Source organism: Gadus chalcogrammus, chromosome 5 (assembly GCF_026213295.1).
Source record: "Gadus chalcogrammus isolate NIFS_2021 chromosome 5, NIFS_Gcha_1.0, whole genome shotgun sequence".
Classification (NCBI taxonomy): domain Eukaryota; kingdom Metazoa; phylum Chordata; class Actinopteri; order Gadiformes; family Gadidae; genus Gadus; species Gadus chalcogrammus.
Window position 1 is genome coordinate 12,088,784 of NC_079416.1, and position 13,253 is coordinate 12,102,036.

Here is a 13,253-nt window from a genome sequence, read left to right on the forward strand (position 1 = left end):
CAGGTGCGATGCGAGGCTTGGTTTGTTGAAAGGCTACGGAGGAATAGGGATGACGGTTTTGAACTTCCTTTTCCAGGCAGACAGGCAGGCCTGTTGCCCGTCCCAAGCTGAGCCCCTCTGGCTGGGCCAGTAACAGCTGTGCATCCCCTCTGATCCACTGGTTTTAAAATGAGACATTTGCATGCAGGTATGGTTGGAGAAGAAGGAGGGAGGTGGAGTAAAGGGAGGCAATCGGGGTATTAAATTGAGTGATGGAGGAGGAGGAATCCAACCCAGACACCTCTGAGTGTGAAATCGCTTCTCTTAAACTGTGACAATTTCGTCACATGCAAGCAAATTAAACCACGAGGCTTGAAGGCTCACCATAAGTTGGATTTATCTGCTTTGCATTTAATTCATTTGAAACACATCACTATTATTATAAAAATTAACTTCAGTTATTTGTATCGGCTCAAGGACATGCAAAGACATTGATTTATAGCTTTCTTTCTTCCAAAGCAAATAAAACGAGTGTGACTCCTTGGCTGATCTGCCGCTTAAACATAACAGCCAGAGGATGGTAACATTATTAGATGCAATTTCATTATTGTCTTTAAAAGTTGCCCGCCGTGTTAGTTTTCAAGGTCCTCATAAATGTTTTAACCTAATTATGTTTAAACAAAACAAGGTTCTGGAAGCCCGCCCAAGTGGTCATGGGGGCGGTGCCAAGGCAATGGAAAAGTGCCGAGACCAGCAGGATTGCTGGGAACTTGTGGCAATGTGATTATCTTCTCCACAAACTGATCGGATCCGTCTCATTAGATCAGCTCACTCCCGAGTGAAAATAGACAGATTCTTCCTGTCCCAAAACACTTATATCACTTAGGGCTTATTGTCAAAAGCAGATCTTCGATGTAGCTATGCTGACAGAGCTCCGTTGCTAAGGGTCCGCCATGGGAGACATGCAGATATGAACGACAGCCCCCCAAAGTCAATCAAATGTCCCTCTTCCTCCAAGAGAAGCAAATGCAATAAGGATGATGGGGAGAAGGGCTGAAACTCAGCAGATCCTTGGCAGGAGTACAGTAAGCAACCGTTCCACCCCAGCGAGAGGTTCTGTTTAGATTAATGGCTTCCTCTGCGGTGAGATCTCGAAATGTTTTCCATTAATGGAGCCCCGATGATAATTTATTTGGACAGTTGCACCGTTACACTATGAATAATGAAGTGGTCGTAGGATCATTAAAGTGATGGATTCCCTTTAATGTTGTTGTCTTGTCCCACATACAGCTAAATACCATATATTATAGAGAACATTATGCGTAGTATCATAACATATGGATTTGAAGAAGCATAGAAAACAAACAATAATCCCAGCGATTTTATGTTTACAACTCGTCTGTGATTTGTTCAGGATTAAAGATAAAGAGCTTGATTGGATTTCTTTAGGAACGGCATTGTCCGCATCGATTGTGTGACAGGCTAATCGCCGGGGTACAAAATCCATGCTTGTCCAGTGATTGAGATCCTTCTACCACGTCATGTTTTAGGAAACCAGGCCAGCCAGGTTGGCTTTCTAACTTAATCTCCTTCCTCCATTAGTGTATAAATAGACAGCATTTAGCAAATCCCGCCATGTCAATGTGTCTCTGTTGGAGGTCGCCGGGGACCTGTCTAGCATAAGTTTGATCTTCTCAGTCAAAGTAACCAGCATGAAAATACCTGCGCCAGACTCCATCATCACAAGGGTGTAAAGTCAGGGGGTTATCTGCTGCATATATAAAAACACCATGGGTGCAACTCATGGACAGCCTGTCTGTTAGCAAGAGGATGAATTTCTCGTGGTCATGAAGCTGCAGAGAGAGAGAGAGAGAGAGAGAGAGAGAGAGAGAGAGAGTGTTATAAATAGGTAATCTTTTTGAAGCCACTGTGGGCAAAAGGAGGCGCTCTTTGCTTCAGTGAGTCATAGCGGGTGTCTCCTTGCATCATGTCAGCTACCTGGGTCTCTGCATCTGTCACTGTAGCACCGACGCCCACGCAGATCACACAGGCGACGGTGGGACATGCACACACACACACACACACACACACACACACACACACACACACACACACACACACACACACACACACACACACACACACACACGAGCACACACACACACACCAACTTCCTCTTTCCAGGTAGCAGCTCTCATAAAAGGATTATAAACCCAAGAAAAAGTCCTTCGTAGTAGAAATACTCAAAATTCCCCTTATGGGTGCAGTTTCCGTTCGAATGCCGACCAACACATTTGTGGGCATGTAACTGACACCTCTTTACAGTGCGCAGTAAAACCGAACTCTGAACGGTGAGCCTGGTACCCCAGTTGTACCATTAACCAAGCTCATACGTTGCATTAGACTCGGCATTATGGTTTGATATTCTGTGTACATCTCCTCCGCTGCCGTCTGCTACAGTTATTCGAATCGATACGTTCAACCATGCGTTTCGACGTCAACCCAGCTTGTTAGCAGGCTGCGGATCTGGAGCAGGGTGTGGAAGTGTTCCTCCTGAGCTCACTGCTTCCGCGCCCAGCGTCGGTGGCTCCTCACAGGGCAAACAGAGGCGTTACTCCTGGACGAGGACCCATGGTGGCGGCTGCAAATCCCCCACTCCCGGCGCAGCTGTGACTAATAGAGAATTCAATCGGCTCGGGATTCTGAGAGATGGTCAATAGTTCAGGAGGAGCTGCGTGGAGAGGGTGTGCTCACACGGCAGCTCATCTCCTCTCACTACACTTCAAAAGGCCGTTAATGGATCCACGGCGAAGGGGATGTGTGTATGTGTGTGTGTGTGTGTGTGTGTGTGTGTGCATGTGGTTGTGTGTCGTATTCTACCCCACAGTAAAAATATTAATAAATCCATACCTTCACAAGACTCGAGCTTTGTCGGTGTGCTAGGCACCATGGTACTACGCTCAACATAAAATGTTCTGTAGGCTTGGCGTGCTTAGTACGAATCGATGGCTGCTCATGTCCAATCAAACCCAAGGGAAGACCAGAGTGGGGGGGGGGGGGGGGGGAAGATGGATGAGGGTTGCTTCAACCGCACTCATTGGCCCTCAGCTGTTCTGAGGTGCCCGGCAGAGCTCGAGGGATGCCATATCAGCAGGATCTGCTATCTCCAGGCAGAGTTGTGCAGAGGAGCAAGAGCAGACAATTGGTGTTGTTAATTCTGTCAGAATGTGTTGTTGTGTTGATATTAATAGCACATATTTTAACGATGCATAATTCATCTCTTTTCTACATCACCAAATCATCGGGATGTATCTGTGGTGCCAAAGATACATAATTTCTTTACTTGTACCGTTTATGTTGATCCATCGGTGGTGGTGGAACAGATGTAAGGCCCAGTACTGTTAATCACACTTTTCTCTGCATGTAAGATAAACGAGTCTGTGGTTATGTAGCCGCTCAATTGTCCTGTAAGTGTAGCAGTGCTTTCGGGCTCTGACAAGGCTCAGCCCTGTATTATCAGAAGTAGGTACAGATTAGGAGAAATACATCATCCAACGTCTCACATCATCCACCACCACGTTACAGACAGTAAAGTTGTGCCGCGGGCCTTTGGCGGCTGAAAGCATATACATATTTCATCGACATATCTATATTTTATTAAAGTGCTCATTAAGGTGAGCGATGGGCTCCCATCTGGGGGGTGTCTAATCGGTTCCGGTTTTAACCTGGTATGCGAGCGTACCGCCGGTGAACTGGATTTCTCGCTTGACACTCGCAGGGGAATATCCAATTTATTAAGACATCTTCGGCTCATCTCGCCCGGCCCATTCGCCGGCTGGAGACAGCCATCCAATAACCCATGCATGATATCATCGGCTCCTCTCCGCCGTATATGTTTTATGGAAAGCAGTGTGTCTTGGCTCATGTATTTCAATAATCACAATAATGTCCCCGGAAAGTCTGGGCGATGGGGGGGGAAGGGTAGGGGGGGTGGTCGTTGGGGCTAGCAGCCGTGACACGTAGCTCAACATCTCAACTGACGTTATGCTGTTTGAAACCATATGGAGTGTTTAAGGATCAGCTGGTATCAGATGTGGTGTAATTAACAGGGATGGGAAACAGACAGACAGTTCCCCTGAGCACTGTGTCTCTGTTTGTGAGTGTGTATCGTGTGTGTATATTCAATAGGTTGCAAAAGAAAAAAAAGAGGGGTATCCATGGTAACCTAGACATGGGGTGAGGAGGATGAGGGAGGAAAAAGAGAAGGAAAGTTTGTTATTCGTACCTGGTAACGGTTAGACAGTAAGTACAGACACAGGTGATTAAGGAGCAGGTAGGGGTTAGACAGTCAATACAGAGACAGGTCAGGAGCAGGTAGGAGTTAGCTAGACATTGAATACAGAGAGAGGTCATTAAGGAGCAGGTAGGGGCTAGACAGTGGATACAGAGAGAAGTCATTAAGGAGCAGGTAGGGGCTAGACAGTCAACACAGAGATGGGTCGTTAAGGAGCAAGTAGGGGTTAGAGAGTGAATACAGAGACAGGTTATTAAGGAGCTGGCAGGGGCTAGATAGTTAATAGAGATGGGTCATTAAGGAGCAGGTAGGGGCTAGACAGTCAAGAGAGAGAGAGAGGTCATTAAGGAGCAGTAAAGGGGCTGAACATGTTGTTTAAGGATGCCTACAGGAAGGCGACCATAAATAAGACAATACATAAATAACTGCAATGTGTCTTTAATGACATACACCTTTGAAAGTTGTGTGGATGCATTACCTTCTTGACTGACATTTAATGGAATCCATTTTGAAGATGAACAAAAGTGGTATTGCATGCATTATTATTATTATTATTATTCATTGGCTTTCCTCAGAATAGATGGTATCATTATTATTATTATTCATTGGCTTTCCTCAGAATAGATGGTAAGTTATAATTTTGACATGTAGAGACAAATTTGCCAGACTTGTTAAGGATATGTTTGAATACCTTGACCATGTCTTCCCAAAGCATGCTACAGAATGCCACTGTAGCACGCTGCACGCTAGCATCCCCCCATCATGCACTGCTGCTCCTTCTCCCGTGAGGGAATGTGAGGCTTTGTGACATGCTGGGGGGGTTCATCGCTAAGCTGCAGTATAAAGCAGGAACCTGAATATAGCTCTAGCTAGCGCTGTCCCCTCGCATTACCACCATCCTTGCTCCTCCAGCTCACCGGGAGTGACAAGGGTCAAAGTTCATGCAAGGTCGCCGAGAAGTGTACGGAAAGTTTTCGGCAGGCTAGTCGATCAGGACACTGCAATCACCTGACTCGTCCGATAGTAGTTTGATCGATGAGGTCATAAGCAGGTCGAGGATGCGGACTAAAGACAGCCCTAGGACACCGTCCAATGGGACTCCATTTGGCTGTTTTCACACAGTTAGCCGATCCCCAGAGTAAGCCGAGCCCCAGCCGGCGTTCCCCCTCAGGTGTGCCGGCATCGACGCACACATCGTATCCTATTAGGACGAGCAGTTGGCCTCTCCCCCGGGGTTGGCGGCGCCCAGATGGCGGCGAGAGGCGCGGCGAGACGTTTAGCACCTCCGGGGGCGTCAGACCGAACGTAACCCGCGGTCAGCCGACAGATGACGGCCGGCCCCGCCGCGACAGGACCTGAATATTCAGAGGAGGATTCACAACAGGAGGTGCGTCCGGGAGCAGCAGCAGGATCCATGGGCTCTTCAGTGTGAGAAATGACAACAGTGCTGATGCAACGTTGAGTTAAAGTCTATGGTTTGAAGTTTTACTATGAGATGTTCTGATGAGAAGATAGGCTACTTGGCTGACTATGGGGAGCGTCAAGCGAACGCCAGGCAATGTACAGTAAATGAGATTCGATGGGGATTTTCCATGATTAGATCTTCAACTTTTTGATTGAACCGTCTTGGTAATTTTCCGATGCTGATTTTGGCGATTTCGGTAATTTCCTCTTGCATATTGATCAAAGCAATGCTGTTCCTGCCGTCATAACTGCCAACCACATGACAGCTACTATGGTAGAAAATAATGAAGTTTTAAAAGGATATCTCTACCAAATGTTGGAATATATTAGTGGTGAGAAATGTACCAGCTCCAGACCCTGTTCCATCGCTATTCAACACCTCAGAGGGTCCGCAGTTGACCGGCAAACACTCAGACAGATCCCTCTGTAGTCAATGACATCAGTCTATTTCTCAGTTCACTAAATAAGTATAAGTAAGGTCAACTTTAAGTATAAATTATACAAGAATACAAGGTAAATATATTAACAATGGAGCCAAATGTTAAACACTATTGATATTACCTGGCGTTCCTGTTTCTAACTTTCTGCTTTCTGATGAACCCCCGACGCCTCATGTGAATGGATCTTACAGAAAAATGTGTTACCCCTATGGTTTCTGATCTGTGGCTTTAGACATATTCCGTAGGCTTCAAGTTAGATTCAAGTTAACACATTTTTAAATGAATATTGCTTTCACAGGGCTCATCTCTTAAACCCATGTGGTAAGTCATGGTGATTTAAGACCAGGTTAATAAACAAGGCGATGAATGGATTTTAATCAAATACCACACTTCATATAACTGTACTGATTAATATGTAACTCTTTTGTATCTCATGCTTGCATGTATGAATGTATGTATCGACGTGGGGAGTGAAGATAGATGTTAATGGGGACTAAGGAGGGCCCGTAGATTTGATTTTAGAGGTCTGTGATTGGTCTAGGAAATCACAGATGCTGGAGTTACCTCAGAGATCCAGGGCCGGATGGGCCAGCTCTTTTGCAAACAAACTCATGTGATTTTGTTACTCTCTGCGGTGACAATAAAGCCTTGATCATTCAACCCTAGTCCTTCTCAACCTCTCGTAATGAGTATCAGACCATGGGTTTCATCCACGACACTACCAACTATGTACAAGCTACGTTCATATTCAGCATCGCTGTCCAAATCATGCGATCATTTTTTAAGGACGGAAATGTGTTCCAAACTTCCAAACGCTTTTCATTTAAAGTAAAATATTTAGTAGCCAGGGAAACACAATTACTATCAGGTGTTACGGCTCTGTACAGGGGAACTCTCCGCCCAGTAAATAAACCGCCACAGAGAGAACACCGACAGCAACATAATATTCACATTGCGTCATTTCTTTTCTAAAGCCATTAAATCACAGTTCTGAAGGGCTACCCGGGTCACATTATGTAACCACAGACCCCGAAGGAAAAACAAACAACAAAGTTAATCTGAGGAAAGAAACCTTTGGAAGGAACACAGTGAGAAGCTCTGCTCCATGGGGAGGAAGGATCCCTTACGAGTTAGGAGTGCAGTAAGTCCCATAATGGTAGGGTAAGGCTTAGGGTTAGGGTAAGGATTAGCTTTTTAACACAATGCAAGACAGTGCGTAGGTTGGCCAATGTTGGAGTCAGCAGGGCTATCGCTGGTTGGGAACCAGACAAATCTGCTTCTTGTCCCCCTCCCGTTCAGACAGATTTCCAGCACCGGCAAATCACAACAGTCAATCTAATGTAATTAAGGACGGTTTAACACAATGATAGTAAAGAGGAGCGACCTAGAGGAGCGCTGTTGAGGCCTTTTCATATACAAACCAAGATGACTGGCACTGATGTGTCACACGTTCTGTTGCTCTGATTGGTTGTAGGTTATCCAAGTGTTGCCAGAGGCATACCGCAAATTGCCTCAGAGGTTCGAGACTAATTTGCATTTGCAATTTGGTCTGGCGATGTCAGGCTACCTTATCAGTCATTAAATTGTGTCGAATCAACTTCATAAATTGCTGAGCCGTCAGCTGATTTCTGTTGATTACAAGCAGCCCCACTCAGCCATGACTGCTAGCATTAAGAGCAGAGACATCGTCCATATTGGGAGAGCAGTGTAGCGTTTAATAGTATTAATCAATTAGTATTATTCATCAAAGTCATGAGCGCCGATGCCCCAATCCAGGGGCTTCCTGAACCACCGTCTCACCCTACCTCAGAGGCATAACATTTGCCTGCTTTATAAAATTACGTCTATTTAAAAAAGCTGGAGAGATTTGGGAGGATTAGCACAGCTGCCAGCTGTCAAAGTCGCCTTTGTTCCATTGGAAGTGCTCTAAAGTGGAGGTCATGTCACATCCATTAATTATATGTCCCCAAATAATTGTGTATAGGGTTTATACATTGTGACGTCACATTGAGCAACCCTTGGTGCACTCTGATGCAGAAGCCCTAATATAGTATAGTTACTGCATATAGAGACCAGCAATAAAATGACCAAACCCCCGGATGGTGGTGTGCCCAGCTCACGTGACTTTCTGTCTGCGACATTCCAATTTTTGAGTTTGGCTTTTAAATGTTTTTTTGTAAAATGTCTATATCAGCGTCCTATTACGAACTGCGTGATCTACATAATACATAAAGACACGTTGCGGTCAACGAGACTGGCGGCATCACGCCTGGGCCTTATAAAGGGAAGGAGTTGAATGGGAGTCAAGGGAGCTCGATTTTAAAGAGTTGTGATTTCAATCACAATCACTGTTAAATGTTCCTGGGAGGGTTTTTCTAATTAAAAGCCGGAGCAAAAAGCAGCGGGAGGCACTTAATGTGTTTGAGCTCTGTGTTTTCTGTCCGTCCACAGTAGTACCTAGGACATTTTTTTTAACAAATGAGAAGTTTTTTGATGTGGAAAATTACATTTCATCAGTCAAACCCTGCCAAGATTTTTTTGGGGAGATTCAGATACAAACCAAAACTTTTTCAATCCACCTTGGTTGACTCCCATAAAAATGTATGCATGGCTAAGGTCAAGCGTAACGCATGAGGTGGGGGTGACTAAAAACCACACTAATCAAAGGCTTAGTATATGGCCTCTGGTTTGCTTCAGTGCCGAATTACAACCACAACCAGTAATCCTACAACAGTCCTCCAAAAGAATAAGATTATAGTAGCTAATTGTTTAGCTCGATCACTGGACAGTAGGGTGTTTGGGTGTGAGGCGCAGTGTGTAGTGGTAGGGGACGTGACTACAACAACACACTCAACAGGCCTGCAAGCCCTCGCTCACTCCATTCCAGCCTGCTGGCAGAGAGGGAGGGAACACTGCTTAGGGTGGTCGGCTATCTGCTGCCGCCAGCAGCTCAACGGCCGCTTCTCTTCATGAAGCATTGGGGCCGTTTCTAAAGCTGGGGTAGTGGGTGGACTCAGGGTCTTACACTGCTCCTTTCTGCTCCTCTCTCTCTCCATCTTGTTTGATCACTTGTTCTCTCTCTCTCTCTCTGTCTCATCCCTTGTATTTCTTCTGCCAGAAAAACAATAAAACGGTATGAGCTTGAGTATAAAAAGAAAAACATTTTCTATTTATTCTGCAAGTAAGACAGTTCTGACGCCATCCCAGGCACAGTTCTTTCCAGTGTTGTCGTGTTGGACTCTGGTGAAATCACAGGATGTGCCAAGTGGCTGCTGTATTGAAAGCCGATAGTGCTTTAACTCTGCCCTGTCTTTAGCCTCATTAAGCAGAATAACCCTTGCTGGCAGGGATGCACCAAACAACCCTCTGTTCAGCCCGGCATCCACTCTGCCCCATTACAATGCGCTATTACCATCTCACGCACAACTCATCTTATTTCTAAAAGGCTGTGTTTCTGAAGCACGCCACAGTCATTGCGTATCATTTATAGGAGGTGTCAGCTTGTTGTATGCGTGATGTATTCACACAGAAGATGCTGTTCAGCAGTTTGTCGGTAGAACAGTCAGTTGGTTGATGGCTCTGCACAGTGAACAACACACATCTCAACAAGCTAATTTGATCTGGAGACACGGCGCTACAGAATGAGGCCATACTAATGATAGGTTGGGTTTAATGGCTTAAAATTTCTGAAAATGGGCCAGAGAGCGGAACAATATATATACAACGGTAAAGCAGGAAAATAAATGTGCTGCTTTAATTGTGATTAACGTTCTCAAATCTAGTATTTTAATTTGAAGAGGTTACTATATAAAGTGATTATAGTCCTTCTTAATTTATCCATTGTTCAGCTGGCATTACATTTAGTATCATTATTTCATTGCAAATTGGCAGCTGTGATATTGGTTTCCGAAGCAGTACATCCATGTTTATTGTAAATTGGATTCATCTAAAAAATATGAGCAGGTTTGGCTAATTTGGACAAATCACTGAATGATTCAAGGGAAATAATGGCAAAGACATTTGTTTCATGTACTGTGGGTTGAATGTGAGGTGTGTATGTGGATTGTGTTGTGTGTATAACTCAACATATGGAACGCATAAGCATGGGTTTCCTATCCTTGTGGGAGGCAGCAGCGTTTAGGTTCCGTAATTGCTTCAATAAAACCGGGTTTTCAGCGTCCGAGTCTGAGTCAGGCACGCAGTTCAAAGGGCTTGCTTCCACGTGTTTCCCGTAGCTGCGGTGCTTTGACTCCCATCCCTTTAACAGCGTGCCCCGCCTCTTACAGAAGATTGGCTGGGCTTCTGTTTGAGAGCCGGCACAGCACCGCTGTGACACTTGTCCCCACTTTATTGTCATCTAGCTTCACTCCAGGCTTCTCTTCTTATTAACCGTCTGTTCCTCTCCTCTCCGCCTCAAAAGGTCCTCCCGCTCAGGGCTACATTTTCCCTTTCCCTTCAAAATTAAATTGGCATTCAACGCCCTCCTTACAATCTTTGCTAATTCTCCTCTCTAACGCCACAGGACACTCAATGTCGAACCGCCCCAGAGAGAGAGAGAGGCTCTGCAGATTTTCCATTGTGCATTCTTATCTTGTAAGAACGGCTATTGTATCGTGTGGTTTTCTGCCACGGCGCTCCGAGAGTTAGGTGAGACGTCAAAGTCAGAGTTCTTCTGCGAGGAGGAGGGCGAAGGGGTGAGCGACACAAGGGGCGCTTCTCACCAGGACATCCATGATCCAGATCCACCGGTCCATATTAAGGCCCATATCCGTACACCTGAACCACTAGCTGCGTGGAAATACATGTGACGTAGCTCATGTATTTCCCTGGTCCAGGGGAACAACAGTTGACAGCAATGTCGACATCCTAACCCACAGTACCGGGGGGTGGAAGGAGTTGGAGATGCGTGTTTAACTATCTGCTTGAATCATTTCATGAACATGTTGGGTGTCACAGGGGCACGGGTCAATAGGTCACACTGAGACCCCCGTGGTGCGAAGGGGCAGGTGGTTTAGGGCGTGGCTCTTGGCACCCAATCACAAGACAGATGGGTTAGTGGCCGGTGTTCTCAATTAACAATTACTGTCCACTCCAATAGCTGCCGGCGTTGGAGAGACCAGAAAAACGGGGGCGTTGGAACGGGGGAAGCTGCTGGAAAACACGGTATGAGAATTTAATTTTGGACGGACTTTGTCTGTGCTAATAAACTGAGCGCCTTGGGCTGCCAACAAAGAGTCTTCTCCTTTACAACCTTGTTTTCTTGGGGGATGGAGATGACGGCGGTAGTTTTCAGACAATACAGAGTGTGGAAGGGAGAGGTTGGAGTTCTCAATGAAGGCAAGCTGACGGCTGGCCAACAACAACAACAAACCTTGAGAATGCACACAGGGGGGCTTATGTCCTTACCTGTAGGGGTCCTGCGTGGGTTTACCATCTTCAAGGATTTGCACACGTCTGCCGGGCCGAGGTGTTTTCTGTGGGCTCACATCCAGACCCTCATTTGCAGACATAAGCCTTGGGTCTTGAGTGTGAATACAAAGTGTACAGGGCTAAATGTCCTCAATAGCCTTGCTTTTACCTTTGTACTCGGGAGTTCTTAATCCCCTATCCCCTTGTGTGTCGGGTAATGGCGCCGTGTTGAGAAGACAGTTTTCTCTCTCCCTATCATTTTTGCTTTGGTCTTTAAATCTCACGCTGTGATCTTTGCAGCTGGTGGTAATGCATGGTAATGATTTCCCCCCTCACCCATGGCTTCTGATTTGGAGATGTTTAAGGTTGTTGTTGTTGTTGTCGTAAAACTTAAGTTACCACCAGACCCCTCGCCCCAGCAAGGGGGAAATAAAACAAGCGACAACACTACCAGTTGTTTGTGCCATTATCAACCAGTGAAATCGTTGTTGTGTTTATCTTTCATTACCACTGCGCAAAAGCCAGTTTGCTAATTGTACCACCTTGTGACTGAATGCGCAGTGGAAGTTATCAGCTACTTACTTCTGGCTCACTTTAATCGCTTACGGTTTGAAAAGGATAATAAATAACTGCCCTGCTGTGATCTCATTCTAATTACATGTACTGCCAATAATTGCAGGAACACGCAGCGCCTGCTTCTGAGCACGCTAGTATACACAGCCTGCCAGGATGAGTGACTTCTCAAAGAAACTACACTCACACTCTTGCAGTTAGGCGTATTATAATGTTTGGATTCAGTTCTTTAGCTCTGGCATTTACTAGTCGATTTATAATGATGGGTCTCCGCAGGGAGTGAGTACATTTTCAGACCCAGAAACCAAAAAGAGAAACAAATATCTGAGATGCCATTAAGGGAAGTATCCTTAGGGCAAACACCATCAGCAATTAATTTGGATTGGTAGCTTACCATAAAATGTAAGGCTTGCTTTATGTGGGAACTGTCATCCAGTCTGCAGCGCTTGTAAAATGTTAACTTAGAGGCACATAAACAACCCCAGTAATGTTGCCTTAATTGAGATTACAGTCGAATGAATGCACAAATAAGACAGCATAAATAAACAGGGGGTTTGAAAGGGGGGCGCCGTAAGTATATAGCAACTTAAAGCTCAGAAATAATAGTGTGTTGTTCTTGGTAGACTGAGAGAACAACCAGCTAGATGTACATGTCCCAACTGACATCCGCTTCAATTACAAAAAGTTTGCTGTGGCATTACCACCAACTTTTGAGGCCATTTTCTGCTCCTTCAAAGGTCTCGCTCTGCATTCGTTCTGCAATGCTCCTTTGGCCATCATTAGGAGGAAATGAACTTGGTGCCAATTAACACAGTGCTCATGAAACAAAGAATGATGCTGTGTGTGTGTGTGTGTGTGTGTGTGTGTGTGTGTGTGTGTGTGTGTGTGTGTGTGTGTGTGTGTGTGTGTGTGTGTGTGTGTGTGTGTGTGTGTGTGTGTGTGTGTGTGTGTGTGTGTGTGTGTGTGTGTGTGTGTGTGTGTGTGTGTTATCTTGTGCAGACATCGTGTTTTTCGCCTGTGCAATGGAAACGAGCAGAGCTGGGTGTCAGACGGTGTAGGGGTGTGTGTGTGTTTGCGTGTGGTTATGTGTTAGT